We start from the raw sequence: 17,986 nt of genomic DNA, 5'->3' as shown, positions 1-17,986 counted from the left end.
AGAAGGACGGCTCAGGAGCAGAAGGGTGGCCCAGAGGGCAAGAAGGCGGAAGAAAGGAACAAGAAGGAAGAGGGAAGAAGAACAGCAGGGGAAGGGGAAGGGGGAGGTAGGGGTGGGGGGGGGTGCCTGTAGCCTGTGGTGGGGGGAGGGGTGACTGTGGCAGGAACTGGTGGGGGGAGGGGTGACTGCGGCAGGAACTGGTGGGGGGAGGGGTGCCTGTGGCAGGAACCGGTGGGGGGAGGGGGTGACTGTGGCAGGATCTGGGGGGGGGGGGTGGAGGGGAGGCGGGAGTGGGGAGACTGTGCGTCTGACCTGCTGGTGGAGGAGATGAGGGAACTGGCGGAGGAGGTGAGAGGTGCTGTCTCCCCGCTGCCTCATGAGCCTCTTATACCTCTTCCACCTCCTATAAAAAAAGGTAGTAAGATGAAGAAAGGGAAGAGGGGGGCAGACGTGACAGAAAGGGAGAGGGAGGGGGGTGAAGAAGGGGGGGTCAAGCGAGTGATGGGGTTAAGGAGGAAGTCCCTGTCATCATTGTCCTCATTGTTTTCGACAGGCAAGCAAGGTGGATCCCGGGGAGAGGATCAGGGTGTTGTGGCTGGAGGCCCCCAAATCCTCTTTGAGGAGATGGAGGCCCCTAGCCTCGTTTTTGAGGATTACAGGGAGGAAGCAGGTGGGGAGCCCGGGGTGCAGGGTACCCCTAACCCTAACACCAATCCTGCATCCTGGGCTGGAGGAATGGATGAGGACGGGGGGACGTCTGACGAGGGGGGACGTCCATGTCGGGTGTGATGGACCAGGGGAGCATCAGGTGAGCCTCCTGTTTTGTTTTGAGGTTGTTTTTTGTGTTTTTTATAATATAACTTTATGTTAATTTTGTTTAGTTTAAATGTAAGAGGTTTAAGGGATTTTGTTAAGAGGAGGGCGGTTTTTAATTTTTTAGAAGGGGTGGGTTTTGACGTTTGTTTTTTGCAGGAGGTTCACCTGAGGGATGGAGGGGATGTCAAAAGGTTTAGGAGAGAGTGGGATAAGGGTTTTTCGTTGTGGGGCATAGGAGGGGTGCACTCAACGGGGTAGGGATATTGTTTGGAAATAGGAGGTTAGGTTAGAGAGAGCACTTTTGTTAGTAATGCAGGGAGAGTTTTGGGTGTAGATGTTACATATAGGGATAGCTAGATATAGGTTATTTGGGGTGTATGGGCCACAGGTGGCGGCAGACAGGAGGGAGATGGTGGACTGTCTGGCGCCCCTGTGTGTCACAAATAGGCACTTAGTGATAGGAGGTGATTTTAATATAGATTTGGGGATAGGGGGAGACAGTAGTGCAGGCGCCATCACCGGGCTAATGGCTTGCCATGGCCTGGTTGATGGTGGCCTGCACACTACTCCGGCAATGGTCGGTCCCACATGGCGCAACTCCAGGGGGGTTGCGCGGAGGCTCGACTATATTTTTGTATCTAGGTCTTTGGGTCAGTTGTCTGGGCGGCTGTTGCCTGTCTTCTTTCGGACCATGACGGGGTGTTCCTGCAGGTGGGGTCGCCAGTCTGCCTCTTCGGTAGGGGGTACTGGAAACTAGATCGGGATTTACTGGATGAGCAGGTGTTTGTTAATGCTTTCACAGGGGTCTTTCGGAGGCTTGAAGGCCTCCGGCCCATGTGTGGGGGGGTGTTAGAGTGGTGGGATATAGTAAAGGTAAGGATTAGGGCCTTTATTATAGGATATGGAAAGAGGAAGAAAAGGGAGGAAAGGAGGGAGGTGGATCGTATCCAAAGGCTGCTCGAACTTGAGTACGAGGCAGGCAACCTCGGAGGTTCGTTTGACTGGGAGAGATCCACAGCCCTGAAGGCGCAGCTCAGGGAGCTGCAGGAGCTGAAGGCTCGAGCTTTCCTGGAGCGTGCACATAGTGGCTTTTTAGAACATAATGAGACTTGTTCAGCTATGTTCTTTAAGTCGGTTAGGGCAAGGCAGAGTAGGAAGGTAATGCATGGAGTTAGAAAAGAAGATGGTAGTGTAGTAAGTAAACCAGAGGAGATGGTCAGGGTGACAACTGATCATTTCCGAGGTTTATTTAAGGAAAGGGAAATAGATGTAGAGCAGGGAAATGTGTTTTAGAACACTTGTCCCGGCGGCTTGCCGGAGGACATTAGAGACGTGATGGAGGCCCAGATCTCACTAGAAGAGGTTGAGAGCGCTCTTAGGAGGATGGGTAAAGGGAAGGTGCCTGGGATGGATGGGCTGCCGGCTGAGTTTTACCTCAAGTTTTGGGGTATACTTGGGCCAGTGGTCCTCGAAGTCTTGAAGGCCATCCTTGAGACGGGTCCCAGGGGGATCAATGGCTGTTGGTGTGCTGTCACTTCTTTACAAGAAGGGGGAAGCAACAGACCTTGGCAACTGGCGGCCATTGACCATGCTGTGTGTTGATTACAAGTTGCTTGCAAAGGTCCTAGCGGATCGGTTGCGCACAGCCCTTCCCTACGTCGTCCATGAGGACAGACGTGCGGGGTAGAGGGTCGCTCTATTCGATGGAACCTACAGTTGATCAGGGACTCCATCGCCTGGGTTGAAGATAGAGGGCTGCCTTTAATGGTAGCAGCGCTAGATCAGGCGAAAGCCTTTGATCGCGTGAATAGATCTTTTCTATTCAGGGTATTAGGTAGATTAGGTTTTGGGGAGAAGTACATAGGATGGATCCGTACTTTGTATGTCGGAGCGGGGTGCCGAGTAAGTGTAAATAGTCACTTAGGTGATGTTTTTGACCTCTCGTCTGGGGTCAGGCAGGGATGCCCACTCTCGGCTCTCCTCTTCGTTCTGTACATGGAGCCTCTGGGGGCTGCCATTAGGGCAGACACAGGGGTGGAGGGTTTGTTGATCCCTGGTAGCGGCGGGCTGCGTGTTAAGATGACGCAGTACGCCGATGACACTTCCTTGCTGCTATGCAAGGACTCGTGCTTGACAAGGTCCCTTGCCATCATTGGGGATTTCACCCGAGCGTCGGGGGCGGTTCTGAATCACGCAAAGTCTTCCGTTAAGTTTTTCGGAAGATGGCGCGGCAGGACGGATGTGCCTGGGGGGTTATCTCTCTGTGAAGGGGCCCTGAGGATTCTCGGGGTCCATTTTGAGACCTCCGGCTCAGCGACGCTGAACTGGAACATGGGTATCGCAGTGGTACAGAGGAAGCTTGCAATGTGGAAGGCTAGGTCTTTGTCTTTTATAGGTAAGGTCCTGGTCTTAAAGGTGGATGTATTGCCATCTCTTTTGTATTTGGCGTACATCTACCCATTGCCGGCTTGTCTGAGGAGGCCTCTAGTGAGGCTTGTGTTTCAGTTCATGTGGGGTGGCAGGTACGAGTGGGTCGCCAGGGCACGCATGCTCTGTCCCATCGGGGAGGGAGGTAGGGGGTACCAACATCCCCCTCAAGCTGGACGCAATTTTTGTGTCTTTTGTGTGACGGAACTTGCTCATCCAGTGATACACCCGTCCGGTTACCTCCTGCGGGTGTTCTTCTCGTATCAGGCGAGAAGCGTAATGGTGTGGTCTAACACGGGTCCTCGGGCGGAACAGCTGCCGTGGCACTTTGGCCATGCGGCCAAGTGGCTGCGTGCGCACCCCGAGGTTGAAGTTGCCCGAGTAGGTTTAGACCACAGGCACCTGTACGAAGAGGTCAGGCAGGCAGGGAGTCCTGCGCCTGTAGCGGGCATCTCGTCAGTGGTCTGGGAGGGAGTGCAGGCGCGGGGCCTGGACAACAGGCTCAAGGACCTGAATTGGTTGAGCCTCCACAAGTGTTTGCCGGTACGTGCCATTATGTACCGGCATAGCTTTGCGCGATCCCCCACCTGCCCAAGATCTGCTTGTGGCAGGGAGGAGACTGTGCGCCATGCCTTTGGGACTGTGCCTTTGCCGGACTAGTATGGGCTAGGGCACGGGTGCTGATAGGTTTGGTAAGAGGTGATTTTGTTTTGACATGGGCTAGGTTAGAGAGAGGTGTAGGGAGAGTGAGGGGTACAGATAGGGATAGGTTTCTGCTCTGGCTTCTCATGTGCCTCTTTAAACGGGGGCTGTGGGAAGCCAGGCAGAATTTGGTAAAAACAGGGAGAGATTGGGGGGTGGAAGGGATAGTTAGGAGGGTGGAAGGAGATTTAAGAGGTAGGATGAAGAGGGAGGAGAGGAAGTGGGGGAAACATGCGGCACGGGAGAGGTGGAAAGGGGGTTTAGGGCTGGGGGTGTTAGATTGAGATTTATAAGGAGATAGATTAGGGAAGGAGAGATAGGGAAAGCTATTGGTTAGGAATGACGGGGAGGGATGATGCTCCCCTGAGGATTTGTTTTGGTTTGTGTGCTTTTTGTCAATTAAAATGCCATTATTGAGTTTGAAAGGAATTTATGATTTGGATTTGTATGAATGAATGGCATTGTAAGTAATAAATTATTTTAAAAAAAAAAAAAAAAAATCTGTTCTTATCAGTTTAATATCTGATACGTCCCCCATCGGGGGACTACATATTAAATGGATTTTTCGAACAGGGAGTCGGAAATGGGGCTTGCTCCGTCCGCTCCACGCATCGACCCGGTATTGCAGTACCTCCGGGAACGGTGCAACACTTTTCTCCCGTTGTCAAGGAAAAATGCTCATTCGCAAAGCTATGTAAACAGCTAGCTAGCTGCTAGCTAGCTAGCTAGCATAAGAAGAGAAGAAGGAAAGAAACATTCAATCAAACTGAAAGAAAGGCGAAGCGCTCTTCAATGGGGTCCCCCGTTTCCCGCCATTTTTGTTAAAAAAAAAAAAAAAAAAAAAAAAAAAAATTTGGGCCAGGATTGTGTGTGTGTGTGTGTGTGTGTGTGTGTGTCTCTCTCTCTCTCTCTCTCTCTCTCTCTCTCTCTCTCTCTCTCTGTCGCTGTGTCTCTGTCGCTGTGTCTCTGTCGCTGTGTCTCTGTCTCTGTGTCTCTGTCTCTGTGTCTCTGACCTTCTTTTTATCCACAGCCCTGGAAAACTTGGAAGAGTGGCTTCCGGGAGCACCCGCGGGTACCCGGCCTAGAGTGCACAGAGTGTGTGTCGGGCCCCCACCTCTGACTTCCATACGATTCTGGTTTCTCTTCATTACGCACAAGCCTTTCGCCTTTTACTAAAGACTTCCGTGGAGAGGAACACTTACGAGTTCAACGTATTTTTGGAGGGGCTTTGCTTCTTTGCAGAGCCCGCTATCTTGTTTCAAGAGAAATTGACTGACAGACAGAGGTGGGCCAGGATAGTGACTTAAAGATACATTAGCGACTTTTTCCAAAAAACACATGCCAGTGACTGAGTGAGTGAGTGAGTGAGTGAGTGAGTGAGTGAGTGAGTGAGTGAGTGAGTGAGTGACTGAGTGACTGAGGGAGGGAGGAGCCGCCGGCTTTTGCCTACCCGCTGAGGTCTGTCGAGACCCCCGGGGGCCCGGCGGTTGCAGGGTTCCATTTGTGGGTTATCGCTTCTCGGCCTTTTGGCTCAGATCAAGCTTGGTATCTGGTGCCTAAAGCCCGTTGAGTCAAAGGTCGAAGGTCCCCCATAGGGGGAGGATTTTAAATGGTTTTGGAGGGAATTTTCGGAAATTTTTTCATTTTGGTTTTTGGCTTCTGAGAAAGAGAGCTTTTTTTTTAAGAAATGGAGCAACAGAAGAAAAACCGGGCGGTGCCTACAATAGGGTTGGCAAACACAATAAGGTTTGCATGGATTGAAAAAGAGAGGGAGCCGTGGGGAAGAGAGACTTTTGGACGGAATATTTTGATGGGGTACCTAAAGCTACAGGTAAAGGAAGTGCTTTGTTTGCAGGGGAACCCGTTAGAAAAGGCTTTTGATGTGACGTTATACACGGAGGAGAGGCATGATGGAATAATGAAGAAGGTGAGGGAGGAGAAAGAAGAAGGACCCCTGTGCCATTACGCGGTGACCAGCCTGGCCAGGAACAACTTCAGGGTGGTCACCGTGACCATGTACAAAAAAAACGTAAAGGATGAAAAGTGAGGGCCTTTGTGGGGAGATACATGGAAAATGTCTCCTCAGCAAGGCACCTCAGGGACTCCTGGGTTTCTGGAACGGAAAGAGAGGGTTCCAGGCGTTCTCAGGGAGTCCCTCTGTTGATGGCTCCTCCATCCTCCGGCAATGTTCTCCCTGGGGCTGACAGGGGAACACTCTCTGTGTCACGTGCCCCTGTTCTGCAGGCGTTGACCTTCTTTTTATCCACAGCCCTGGAAAACATGGAAGAGTGTCGATTTTGTGGGCAGAAGGGCACGAGGCCAGGGAAGAGTGTGACGAGCCCAAGGCTTGCCATTGGTGTGGGCCAAAAGATCACCTGTGGCGTTTGCCTGGCTTCATTAGGTCACAAGCGTCTGCAGCTGGGGGAGCTTTTGGGGGACTAAAGAAAGGCTTCCGTGGGAGGAACATGGCACAGGGTTCAACGTATTTTGGAGGGAAGAGGATGCTTCTTTGCAAGAGCCCGAAGAAAAAGTTTCAAGAGAAAGAGTGAAAAGAAGAGACAGAGGTGGAAGAACAGGATAGTGACTTAAAGATACATTGAGACACTTTTGAGAAAAAGGGACATGCCAGTGAATGGTGACAGTGAGTGGTGAGGGGTGGAGTGGGAGGAGGGGATGGGAGACTGAGGGAGGGAGGGGGGACAGCCTTTGCCTACCCGCTGGGTCTGATGAGACCCCGGGGGCCGGGTTGCAGGGTTCCATTTGTGGGTTATCGTTTCCCGGCCTTTTGGCTCAGAAGAAGGTAGTATCTGTTCTTATCAGTTTAATATCAGGAGGTGAGAGGGGGGGGGGGGTGGAGGGGAGGGGGGCTAAGAGAGTGGCGGGGGGAGGGTAAATGGTCTTTTTGCCTCAGCCCCTTACGTTTTACAGGATGAGTCCAGTGAAATGGTGGGCTTTCGCTCCGGGATCCCAGCTCCTGATTGAGGTAGATGGGGTCCCTCCGGGAGCCCCGGTGCAACACTTTTCTCCCGTTGTCAAGGAAAAATGCTCATTCGCAAAGTGGGGTAAACAGCTAGCTACACTTCCTGGGTCATGGGTTGGGGTGATGGAAGAGGAAGGGGGCGTCAGGAAAGAAACATTCAATCAAACTGAAAGGAAGGGAGCATCGGCGTGCGCTCTTCAATGGGGTCCCCCGTTTATTTGTTGATTTTTGTTAAAAAAAAAAAAAAAAAAAAAAGTTTAAATTTGGGCCAGGATTGTGTGTAAAAGGAGGGCGGTGTTTAGGTTTTTAGAGGGTGTGTGTGTGTGTGTGTGTCCCTCTCTCTCTCTCTCTCTCTCTCTCTCTGTCGCTGTGTCTCTGTCGCTGTGTCTCTGTCTCTGTGTCTCTGTCTCTGTGTCTCTGACCTTCTTTTTATCCACAGCCCTGGAAAACTTGGAAGAGTGGCTTCCGGGAGCACCCGCGGGTACCCGGCCTAGAGTGCACAGAGTGTGTGTCGGGCCCCCACCTCTGACTTCCATACGATTCTGGTTTCTCTTCATTACGCACAAGCCTTTCGCCTTTTACTAAAGACTTCCGTGGAGAGGAACACTTACGAGTTCAACGTATTTTTGGAGGGGCTTTGCTTCTTTGCAGAGCCCGCTATCTTGTTTCAAGAGAAATTGACTGACAGACAGAGGTGGGCCAGGATAGTGACTTAAAGATACATTAGCGACTTTTTCCAAAAAACACATGCCAGTGACTGAGTGAGTGACTGAGTGAGTGAGTGAGTGAGTGAGTGACTGAGTGACTGAGTGACTGAGTGACTGAGGGAGGGAGGAGCCGCCGGCTTTGCCTACCCGCTGAGGTCTGTCGAGACCCCGGGGCCCGGCGGTTGCAGGGTTCCATTTGTGGGTTATCGCTTCTCGGCCTTTTGGCTCAGATCAAGCTTGACACTGAGGTGCCCCAGAGCCCGCTGAGCCAAAAGAGGTAGGATAGGTAGGAGAGGGTAAAAGCTTAATTTTCCCTCCTTTTTTTTCTTTTTAAAAAGCTTTTTTTGAAGAGAGCTGTATTTTTTGGTTGTTCAAAGATGGAGCAGACAAAACAAATCGGTCGGTTCCTGGGATCGGTTTAGCGAACACGGTGAGGTTTGCCTGGACAGACAAGGCGATGGAAGCATGGGGGAGAGAGACCTTTGGAAGAAGTATTTTGATGGGGTGCCTTGGATTGAAGGTGAGGGAAGTCTTGTGCCTGCAAGGTAACCCAATGGAAAATGCTTTTGATGTGACATTGTTTACGGAAGAGAAACATGATGGGATTTTGAAGATGGTGAAGGAAGGAAAAGGAGAACAGGACCCCTGTGACTGTTGACAGGTGACCAGCCTGGCAAAGAACAATTTCAGGGTGGTCACAGTGAACATGTACAATCCCACGTCAAGGATGAGGAGGTGAGGGCCTTTCTGGGGAGTTACATGGACAATGTCTCCTCAGGAAGGCACCTCAGGGACTCCCTGGGTTTCTGGAACGGAAAGAGGGGTTTCCAGGCGTTACTCAGGGAGTCCCCGAAGGATTGTGGATGGCTACCTCCATCCCCGGCGATGTTCTCCCTGGGGGCTGACAGGGGACACTCTACTATGCACGTCAGCCCCCGTTCTGCAGGCGTTGTATGGCCTATGGCCATCCCTGGCCTCGTGCAGCGACAGGAGGTGTCGATTTTGTGGATCGGAAGAGCACGAGGCCAGGGAGTGTGACGAGCCCAAGGCTTGCCACGGGTGTGGCCATCGAGGCACCTGTGGCGTGATTGCCCGTCTCGTCACAGGTCATACGCGTCTGCAGCTGGAGGGGGAGGGGATGGGGGGAGGAAAGAAAGGGGACGGAAGGTCCTTTCAGGATTGTAAAAAGATGGCACAGGGGAAAAGAAGAAGCAGGAAGAGGATGGGAAGAAGCAAGGAAGAACGAGAGGAAAGAACGGTGGAGAAGAATGAAAAGGGGGGGTGCCTGTGAAAGAACCTGAGGAGGGGAAAGAAGATGGAAAAACCTGTGAAGGAGGGGAGGACATGGGGGGGAGGGGACGGAGACAGAGGGGGGGAGGGGTTGGGAGGGGGGGATGGAGGGTGGGGGTGGGGGACAGCCTGCCGGGTTTCCTGGGGAGGGGGAGGAGACGAGGGGGATTTGGGTGGGGAGGTGGCGGGAAGGGGCTAGCGGAGGAGAGGGGTGTGTCTCCCCGCTACCTCCTTCACCAAAAAAAAAAAAAAAAAAGGGATGAAGAGGGGAGAAGGACATAGGAGGCAGGGAGGGGAAGAGGGGGGGAGGGGGGGGGCTAAGAGAATGGGGGGGAGGAGAAAGAGTTGGCCTCCCTGTTTGCCTCATCCTCTTATATTTTGGTGGATGAATCCAGTGAGGGGATCTGGGCTGTTCGCTGAGGGGGATCCCAGCTCCTGTTGGGGGATGGGGTCCCCTATTCTCAGCCAGGCAGTCAGGGAGGAGGGGGTGGAGAGGGGATGGGGGGCACCAAATACACTTCCTGGGTCATGGGTTGGGGGATGGAGGAGGGGGGGGCGTCAGGAGTGGAGGGGACGTCCCCGCCGGTGGAGATGGACCAGGGGAGCATCGGGTGAGTCTCCTGTCTTTTCTTTGGTTTTTTTATTTGTTGAGGGTTTTGTTGTTAATTAAAAATGAATATTTCTGTAAAATTTTTAGTTTAAATGTAAGGGGGTTGAGGGATTGTGTCAAAAGGAGGGCGGTGTTTAGTTTTTTAGAGGGTGTGGGTTTTGATTTTTGTTTTTTACAGGAGGTTCACCTGAGGGATGGTGGGGATGTACGTAGATTTAGAAGGGAGTGGGATAAGGGGGAGTCATTTTGGAGCATAGGAGGGGTGCACTCAACAGGAGTAGGGATTTTGTGTGGGCATAGAGAGGTTAAGGTAGAGAACACTTTTGTTATAATGCAGGGTAGAGTATTGGGGATAGATGTTAAGTACAGAGAAGCTAGATATAGGTTAATTGGGGTGTATGGGCCACAGGTGGCGGCAGACAGGAGGGAGATGGTGGACTGTCTGGCGCCCCTGTGTGTTACAAACAGGCACTTGGTGATAGGAGGGGACTTTAATATAGATCTAGGGGTAGGCGGTGACAGCAGTGCAGGTGCCATCTCTGGGCTAATGGCTTGCCATGGTCTGGTTGATGGTGGTCTGCACACTACTCCGGCAATGGTTGGTCCTACATGGCGCAACTCCAGGGGGGTTGCGCGGAGGCTCGACTACATTTTTATATCCAGGTCTTTGGGTCAGTTGTCTGGGCGGCTGTTGCCTGTGTTCTTTACGGATCACGACGGGGTGTTCCTGCAGGTGGGGTCGCCAGTCTGCCTCTTCGGTAGGGGGTACTGGAAGTTAGATCGGGATATACTGGAGGAGCAGGCTTTCGTTGACGCATTTTTTTGTTTCTTTCGGAGGCTTGACGGCCTCCGGTCCTTGTGCGAGGGGGTGTTAGAGTGGTGGGATTTAGTTAAGGTGAGGATAAGGGCTTTTATAATAGGATATTGTAGAAGGAAAAAAAGGGAGGAAAGGAGGGAGGTGGATCGTATCCAAAGGTTAATCGAACTCGAGTACGAGGCAGGCAACCTCGGCGGGTCGATTGATTGGGAGAGATTCTCAGCCCTAAAGGCGCAGCTCAGGGAGCTGCAGGAGCAGAAGGCTCGAGCTTTCCTAGAGCGTGCGCATAATGGCTTTTTAGAACATAATGAGACTTGTTCCGCTATGTTCTTTAAGTCGGTTAGGGCTAGGCAGAGTAGGAAGGTAATGCATGGCGTTAGGGAAGAAGATGGTAGTATAGTAAGTAAACCAGAGGAAATGGTCAGGGTGACAACTGATCATTTCCGAGGTTTATTTAAGGAAAGGGAAATAGATGTAGAGCAGGGAAATGTGTTTCTAGAACACTTGTCCCGGCGGTTGCCGGAGGACATTAGAGACGTGATGGAGGCCCAGATCTCATTAGAAGAGGTTGAGAGCGCTCTTAGGAGGATGGGTAAAGGGAAGGTGCCTGGGATGGATGGGCTGCCGGCTGAGTTTTACCTCAAGTTTTGGGGTATACTTGGTCCAGTGGTCCTCGAAGTCTTGAAGGCCATCCTTGAGACGGGGGTCCCGGGGGGATCAATGGCTGTTGGTGTGCTGTCACTTCTTTATAAGAAGGGGGAAGCAACTGACCTTGGCAACTGGCGGCCGTTGACCATGCTGTGTGTAGACTACAAGATTCTTGCAAAGGTTTTAGCAGACCGGTTGCGCACAGCCCTTCCCTACGTCGTCCATGAGGATCAGACGTGCGGGGTAGAGGGCCGCTCAATAAGATGGAACCTACAGTTGATCAGGGACTCCATCGCCTGGGTTGAAGATAGAGGGCTGCCTTTAATGGTAGCAGCGCTAGATCAGGCGAAAGCCTTTGATCGCGTGAATAGATCCTTTCTATTCAGGGTCTTAGGTAGATTAGGATTTGGGGAGAAGTTTATAGGATGGATCCGTACATTATATGTCGGAGCGGGGTGTCGAGTCAGTGTAAATAGTCACTTAGGTGACGTTTTTGACCTCTCATCTGGGGTCAGGCAGGGATGCCCACTCTCGGCCCTCCTCTTTGTACTGTACATGGAGCCTCTGGGGGCTGCCATTAGGGCAGACACAGGGGTGGAGGGCTTGTTGATCCCTGGAAGTGGTGGGCTGCGTGTTAAGATGACGCAGTACGCCGACGACACTTCCTTGCTGTTATGTAAGGACTCGTGCCTGACAAGGTCCCTTGCCATCATTGGGGATTTCACCCAAGCGTCGGGGCGGTTCTGAATCATGCAAAGTCTTCCGTTAAGTTTTTCGGAAGATGGCGCGGTAGGACGGATGTGCCCGGGGGTTATCTCTATGTGAGGGGCCCTGAGGATTCTCGGGGTCCATTTTGAGACCTCCTCCCGGCTCAGCGACGCTGAACTGGAACATGGGTATCGCAGTGGTACAGAGGAAGCTAGCAATGTGGAAGGCTAGGTCTTTGTCTTTTATAGGTAAGGTCCTGGTCCTAAAGGTGGATGTATTGCCATCTCTTTTGTATTTGGCGTACATCTACCCATTGCCGGCTTGTCTGAGAAAGTCTCTAGTGAGGCTTGTGTTTCAGTTCATGTGGGGTGGCAGGTACGAGTGGGTCGCCAGGGCGCGCATGCTCTGTCCCATCGGGGAGGGAGGTAGGGGGGTACCACATCTCCCCCTCAAGCTGGACGCCATTTTTGTTTCTTTCCTGTTGACGGAGCTTGCTCGTCCGGTTATACACCCGTCCGGTTACCTCCTGCGGGTGTTCTTCTCGTATCAGGCGAGAAGCGTAATGGTGTGGTCTAACGCGGGTCCTCGGGCGGAACAGCTGCCGTGGCACTTTGGCCATGCGGCCAAGTGGCTACGTGCGCACCCCGAGGTTGAAGTTGCCCGAGTAGGTTTAGATCACAGGCACCTGTACGAGGAGGTCAGACAGGCAGGGAGTCCTGCGCCTGTAGCGGGCATCTCGTCAGTGGTCTGGGAGGGAGTGCAGGCGCGGGGCCTGGACAACAGGCTCAAGGACCTGAATTGGTTGGGCCTCCATAAGTGCTTGCCGGTACGTGCCATTATGTACCGGCATAGTTTGTCGCGATCCCCCACCTGTCCAAGATCTGCTTGTGGCAGGGAGGAGACTGTGCGCCATGCCTTCTGGGACTGTGCCTTTGCCGGACTAGTCTGGGCTAGGGCACGGGTGCTGCTAGGTTTGGTTAGGAGTGATTTTGTTGTGACGTGGGCTAGGTTAGAGAGAGGTGTAGGGAGAGCGAGGGGAACGAATAGGGACAGGTTTCTGCTCTGGCTTCTCATAAGCCTCTTTAAACGGGGGCTGTGGGAAGCCAGGCAGGAATTGGTAAAGACAGGGAAAGATTGGGGGGTGGAAGGGATAGTGAGGAGGGTGGAAGGTGATGTGAGGGGGAGGATGAAGAGGGAGGAGAGGAAGTGGGGGCAGCATGCGGCACGGGAGAGGTGGAAGGGGGGTTTAGGGCTGGGAGTGTTAGAGAGAGAATTATAAGGGGATAGATTAGGGAAGGGAAGATAGGGAAGGGTTAGGTATTGGTTAGGTATGACGGGGAGGGACGATGCTCCCCTGAGGTTTGTTTTTGTTTGGTGTCTGGTGATTTGGTGTTGTAAATAGATTGAGAATGAATGAGACTTATGATTTTGTAATGGTATGAATGGTTTTGAGTGTAAATAAATTATTTTTTCAAAAAAAAAAAAAAAAAAAATCTGTTCTTATCAGTTTAATATCTGATACGTCCCCCATCGGGGGACTACATATTAAATGGATTTTTCGAACAGGGAGTCGGAAATGGGGCTTGCTCCGTCCGCTCCACGCATCGACCCGGTATTGCAGTACCTCCGGGAACGGTGCAACACTTTTCTCCCGTTGTCAAGGAAAAATGCTCATTCACAAAGCTATGTAAACAGCTAGCTAGCTAGCTAGCAGAAGAGAAGAAGGAAAGAGACATTCAAACTGAAAGAAAGGCGAAGCGCTCTTCAATGGGGTCCCCCGTTTCCCGCCATTTTGTTAAAAAAAAAATGGGCCAGGATTGTGTCTGTGTGTGTGTGTGTGTGTCTCTCTCTCTCTCTCTCTCTCTCTGTCGCTGTGTCGCTGTGTCTGTCGCTGTGTCTCTGTGTCTCTGTCTCTGACCTTCTTTTTATCCACAGCCCTCGAAAACTTGGAAGAGTGGCTTCCGGGAGCACCCGCGGGTACCCGGCCTAGAGTGCACAGAGTGTGTGTCGGGCCCCCACCTCTGACTTCCATACGATTCTGGTTTCTCTTCATTACGCACAAGCCTTTCGCCTTTTACTAAAGACTTCCGTGGAGAGGAACACTTACGAGTTCAACGTATTTTTGGAGGGGCTTTGCTTCTTTGCAGAGCCCGCTATCTTGTTTCAAGAGAAATTGACTGACAGACAGAGGTGGGCCAGGATAGTGACTTAAAGATACATTAGCGACTTTTTCCAAAAAACACATGCCAGTGACTGAGTGAGTGAGTGAGTGAGTGAGTGAGTGAGTGAGTGAGTGAGTGAGTGACTGAGGGAGGGAGGAGCCGCCGGCTTTTGCCTACCCGCTGAGGTCTGTCGAGACCCCCGGGGGCCCGGCGGTTGCAGGGTTCCATTTGTGGGTTATCGCTTCTCGGCCTTTTGGCTAAGATCCAAGCTTGGCACTGTGTTGTCTTAAAGCCCACTGAGTCAGAAGGTCGAAGGCCGGAGGGCGGGAGAACAAAGTTGTGCGGAAAAGACATACATTTTTTCTCTTTCTACAGAAATGGCGAAGCTTTCCTATATATGCCATTTAGCTGACGCTTTTATCCAAAGCGACTTACAGTCATGTGTGCATACATTCTACGTATGGGTGGTCCACACAGGGAATCGAACCCACTACCCTGGCGTTACATTTGCGCCATGCTCTACCAACTGAGCCACAGAAGGACCACATCCTCACCAAGGATGCCTGGGATCGGGATCGGGGGAGGGGTGCCTGTAGCAGGACCTGTGGGGGGAGGGGTGCCTGTGGCAGGACCTGTGGGGGGAGGGGTGCCTGTAGCAGGACCTGTGGGGGGTGCCTGTGGCAGGACCTGTGGGGGGAGTGGGGGACTGCATACCTAATTTCCTAGAGGAGGAGATGAGGGATTTGGCAGAGGAGCTGGGGGTGCGGTCTCCCCTTTGCCTCGTCCGCCCCAGTACACCTTTTCCACCTCTTCTAAGGAAGAAAAAACCCTGGGCCTAGAAGAGGGCGAAGAGGGGGTCAGACGAGCCATGCAGTGAGAGGGAGGGGGCCAGAGGGGAGGGGGTAAGCGAGTGATGGGGATGAGGAGGATGGACTTGTCCTCTTTGTTTGTGGCGGGCCCTCAGCTCTCGGGGCAGAGTGAATCCCTGGGAGCGGATGGGGACTGTTTGGCTGAGGACTCCCAGATTTTATTTGAGGAGATGGGGACTTGGTCCCCTAACCTCAGTTTTGAAGATTTCAGGGAGGAAGCTGGTGGGGAGACCGGGATGCAGGGTACTCCATACCTAACACCCTACATGGATCCTGGGTTGGAGGTGGAAGGGGGACGTCAGGGGAGGAGGGTGTCCCAAACGTCCCTGTCATGGCGAGATGGAACAGGGGAGCATCAGGTGAGCCTCCTGTTTGGTTGTGGTTGTTTTTGGTTTATTTTTGAAAAAGTGATAATTTTTGTGCTATGGTTTATAATAGAACATTATGTTAAATTTGTTTAGTATAAATGTAAGGGGTTTAATGGACTATGTTAAAAGGAGGGCGGTGTTTAGTTTTTTAGAGGGTGTAGGTTTTGATTTTTGTTTCTTGCAGGAGGTTCACCTGAGGGATGGAGGGGATGTTGAGAGGTTTAGGAGGGAGTGGGTAAAGGGAGATTCGTTGTGGGGCATAGGAGGGGTGCACTCAACTGGGGTAGGGATATTGTTTGGGAATAGGGAAGTGAAGGTTGAGGCGCAACTCCAGTTGCACTTTTGTTGTAATGCAGGGGAGGGTTTTAGGGGTGGATGTCACATTTAGGGATAGTAGGTATAGGTTAGTGGTGGTGTATGGGCCACAGGTGGCGGCAGACAGGAGGGAGATGGTGGACTGTCTGACGCCCCTGTGTGTCACAAATAGGCACTTGGTTATAGGAGGTGATTTTAACATAGATTTAGGGATAGGAGGGGATAGTAGTGCAGGCGCTATCACCGGGCTAATGGCTTGCCATGGTCTGGTTGATGGTGGCCTGCACACTACTCCGACATTGGCCGGTCCCTACATGGCGCAACTCCAGGGGGTTGCGCGGAGGCTCGACTACATTTTTGTATCCAGGTCTTTGGGTCAGTTGTCTGGACGCCTGTTGCCTGTGTTCTTTTCGGACCACGACGGGGTGTTCCTGCAGGTGGGTTCTCCAGTCTGCCTCTTCGGTAGGGGGTACTGGAAGTTAGATCGGGATGTGCTGGAGGAGCGGGCTTTCGTTGACGCCTTTTTGGTTTCTTTCGGAAGCTTGATGGCCTCCGGTCCATGTGCGAGGGGTGTTAGAGTGGTGGGAGTTAGTTAAGGTAAGGATTAGGGTTTTATAATAGGATATTGTAAGAGGAAGAAAAGGGAGGAAAGGAGGGAGGTGGATCTATCCAAAGGTTAATAGAACTCGAGTACGAGGCAGGCAACCTCGGTGGGTCTATTGACTGGGAGAGATTCTCAGCCCTGAAGGCGCAGCTCAGGGAGCTGCAGGAGCGGAATGCTCGAGCTTTCCTGGAGCGGGCGCATAATGGCTTTCTAGAACATAATGAGACTTGTTCTGCTATGTTCTTTAAGTCGGTTAGGGCCAGGCAGAGTAGAAAGGTAATGAATGGAGTTAGGGAAAAAATGGTAGTGTAGCTAGAGAGCCGGAGGAGATGGTCAGAGTAACCACTAACCATTTCCGAGGTTTCTTTAAGGAGAGGGATGTAGACGTAGAGCAGGGAAGTGTGTTTTTAGAACACTTGTCCCGGCGATTGCCGGAGGACATTAGAGAAGCGATGGAGGCTCAGATCTCCCTTGAAGAGGTTGAGAGCGCCCTCAGGAGGATGGGAAAAGGGAAGTTACCTGGGATGGATGGGCTGCCGGCCGAGTTTTACCTCAAGTTTTGAGGGACACTCGGGCCGGTGGTCCTCGAAGTCTTGAAGGCCATCCTTGAGACGGGGGTCCCGGGGGGATCAATGGCCGTCGGTGTTCTGTCACTTCTTTATAAGAAGGGGGACGCCACAGACCTTGGAAACTGGCGGCCATTGACCATGCTGTGTGTAGACTACAAGTTGCTTGCAAAGGTCCTAGCGGATCGGTTGCGCACAGCCCTTCCCTACGTCATCCATGAGGATCAGACGTGCGGGGTAGAGGGTCGCTCGATCAGGTGGAATCTGCAGTTGGTCAGGGACTCCATCGCTTGGGTAGAAGATAGAGGGCTGCCTTTAATGGTAGCAGCGCTAGATCAGGCGAAAGCCTTTGATCGCGTGAATAGATCCTTTCTTTACAGGGTGTTAGGTAGGTTAGGATTTGGGGAGAAGTTTATACGATGGATCCGTACTTTGTATGTCGGAGCGGGGTGCCGGGTTAGCGTAAACGGTCACATGGGTGACGTTTTTGACCTCTCGTCAGGGGTCAGGCAGGGGTGCCCGCTCTCGGCTCTCCTCTTCGTTCTGTACATGGAGCCTCTGGGGGCTGCCATTAGGGCAGACACAGGGGTGGAGGGCTTGTTGATCCCTGGAAGCGGTGGTTTGCGCGTCAAGTTGACGCAGTACGCCGATGACACTTCCTTGCTGCTTTGCAAGGACTCGTGCCTGACAAGGTCCCTTGCACATTGTAGGACACGGTCAGACCAGCCACCTGAATGTTGTCACACTTAGTGCCAGACTGCAGAGGGAGGAGGAGGTAGGCCATGAAGGATGTGATGAAAGATAGCTGGGCTCCAGACACAACGCCAAGCTTATACCTCTTCATCAGTAGACCTCCCAGGAATATCCCCACCGCACCCACAGGCAGGTTCAACTCAGCTGGAAAAGTTATACTTACACGTCTTTAGTGCTACCAGTGTGCTGGAGTTTCAATTCCACTCATGTTCAACAAACCTACAGGGGATGGGAGAGAACAACAAAAGTGTATTTAATGCCATTCAACATCAGTGCTGACAGGAGGGAACATTTCAGCTGGAGCATGTCCAGGTTTCTATGGCTTCGTTGAGACAGGCAGCCCAAGTCAGTCATTGTTTTGAGTAATTGTTGTAACTTTAATGTGTTACAGAGTTAATGTTTAAGTTAATTCATTGAGCTGTATCTAAAGATATTTCTTTACAGTTATTTACCTATGTAATTTTATTGGTTAGTATTGAATTACGCTTTTGACTGCAAAGTTCCAGAATGCCTAGCGACAGGAATGAGAGAGAGAACGCGCCAGTTATGTGCAGGTGCAAAGTGATTAAGCTGACCTTTCCGCTAGCATTTTACCTGCATTGCTCTGCAGAATCTAAAGTTGTTAAATGTAACGTGAACAAGTA

The 17,986-nt window shown here is 52.0% G+C and overlaps 5 non-coding genes across 5 annotated transcripts; all 5 read left to right on the top strand.

The window, feature by feature from the left end:
- Window positions 1-4,415: 4,415 nt before the first annotated feature.
- Window positions 4,416-4,598, top strand: LOC118373275 (U2 spliceosomal RNA). Its single transcript, XR_008097751.1, has one exon. It is a non-coding gene; the product is annotated as a U2 spliceosomal RNA (small nuclear RNA).
- Window positions 4,599-5,073: 475 nt separating this feature from the next.
- On the top strand, window positions 5,074-5,190 carry LOC118373276 (U5 spliceosomal RNA). The gene has a single exon (XR_004823394.2). It is a non-coding gene; the product is annotated as a U5 spliceosomal RNA (small nuclear RNA).
- A 2,272-nt stretch (window positions 5,191-7,462) lies between these two features.
- Window positions 7,463-7,579, top strand: LOC127917812 (U5 spliceosomal RNA). Its single transcript, XR_008097746.1, has one exon. It is a non-coding gene; the product is annotated as a U5 spliceosomal RNA (small nuclear RNA).
- A 5,588-nt stretch (window positions 7,580-13,167) lies between these two features.
- LOC127917815 (U2 spliceosomal RNA) lies at window positions 13,168-13,351 on the top strand. The gene has a single exon (XR_008097749.1). It is a non-coding gene; the product is annotated as a U2 spliceosomal RNA (small nuclear RNA).
- Window positions 13,352-13,738: 387 nt separating this feature from the next.
- On the top strand, window positions 13,739-13,855 carry LOC118369937 (U5 spliceosomal RNA). Its single transcript, XR_004822715.1, has one exon. It is a non-coding gene; the product is annotated as a U5 spliceosomal RNA (small nuclear RNA).
- Window positions 13,856-17,986: the final 4,131 nt, after the last annotated feature.

Source organism: Oncorhynchus keta, unplaced genomic scaffold (genome assembly GCF_023373465.1).
Source record: "Oncorhynchus keta strain PuntledgeMale-10-30-2019 unplaced genomic scaffold, Oket_V2 Un_contig_1216_pilon_pilon, whole genome shotgun sequence".
Lineage (NCBI taxonomy): Eukaryota > Metazoa > Chordata > Actinopteri > Salmoniformes > Salmonidae > Oncorhynchus > Oncorhynchus keta.
The sequence above is the reverse complement of the archived record's forward strand: the minus strand, read 5'-3'. Positions and strand labels throughout refer to the sequence as shown.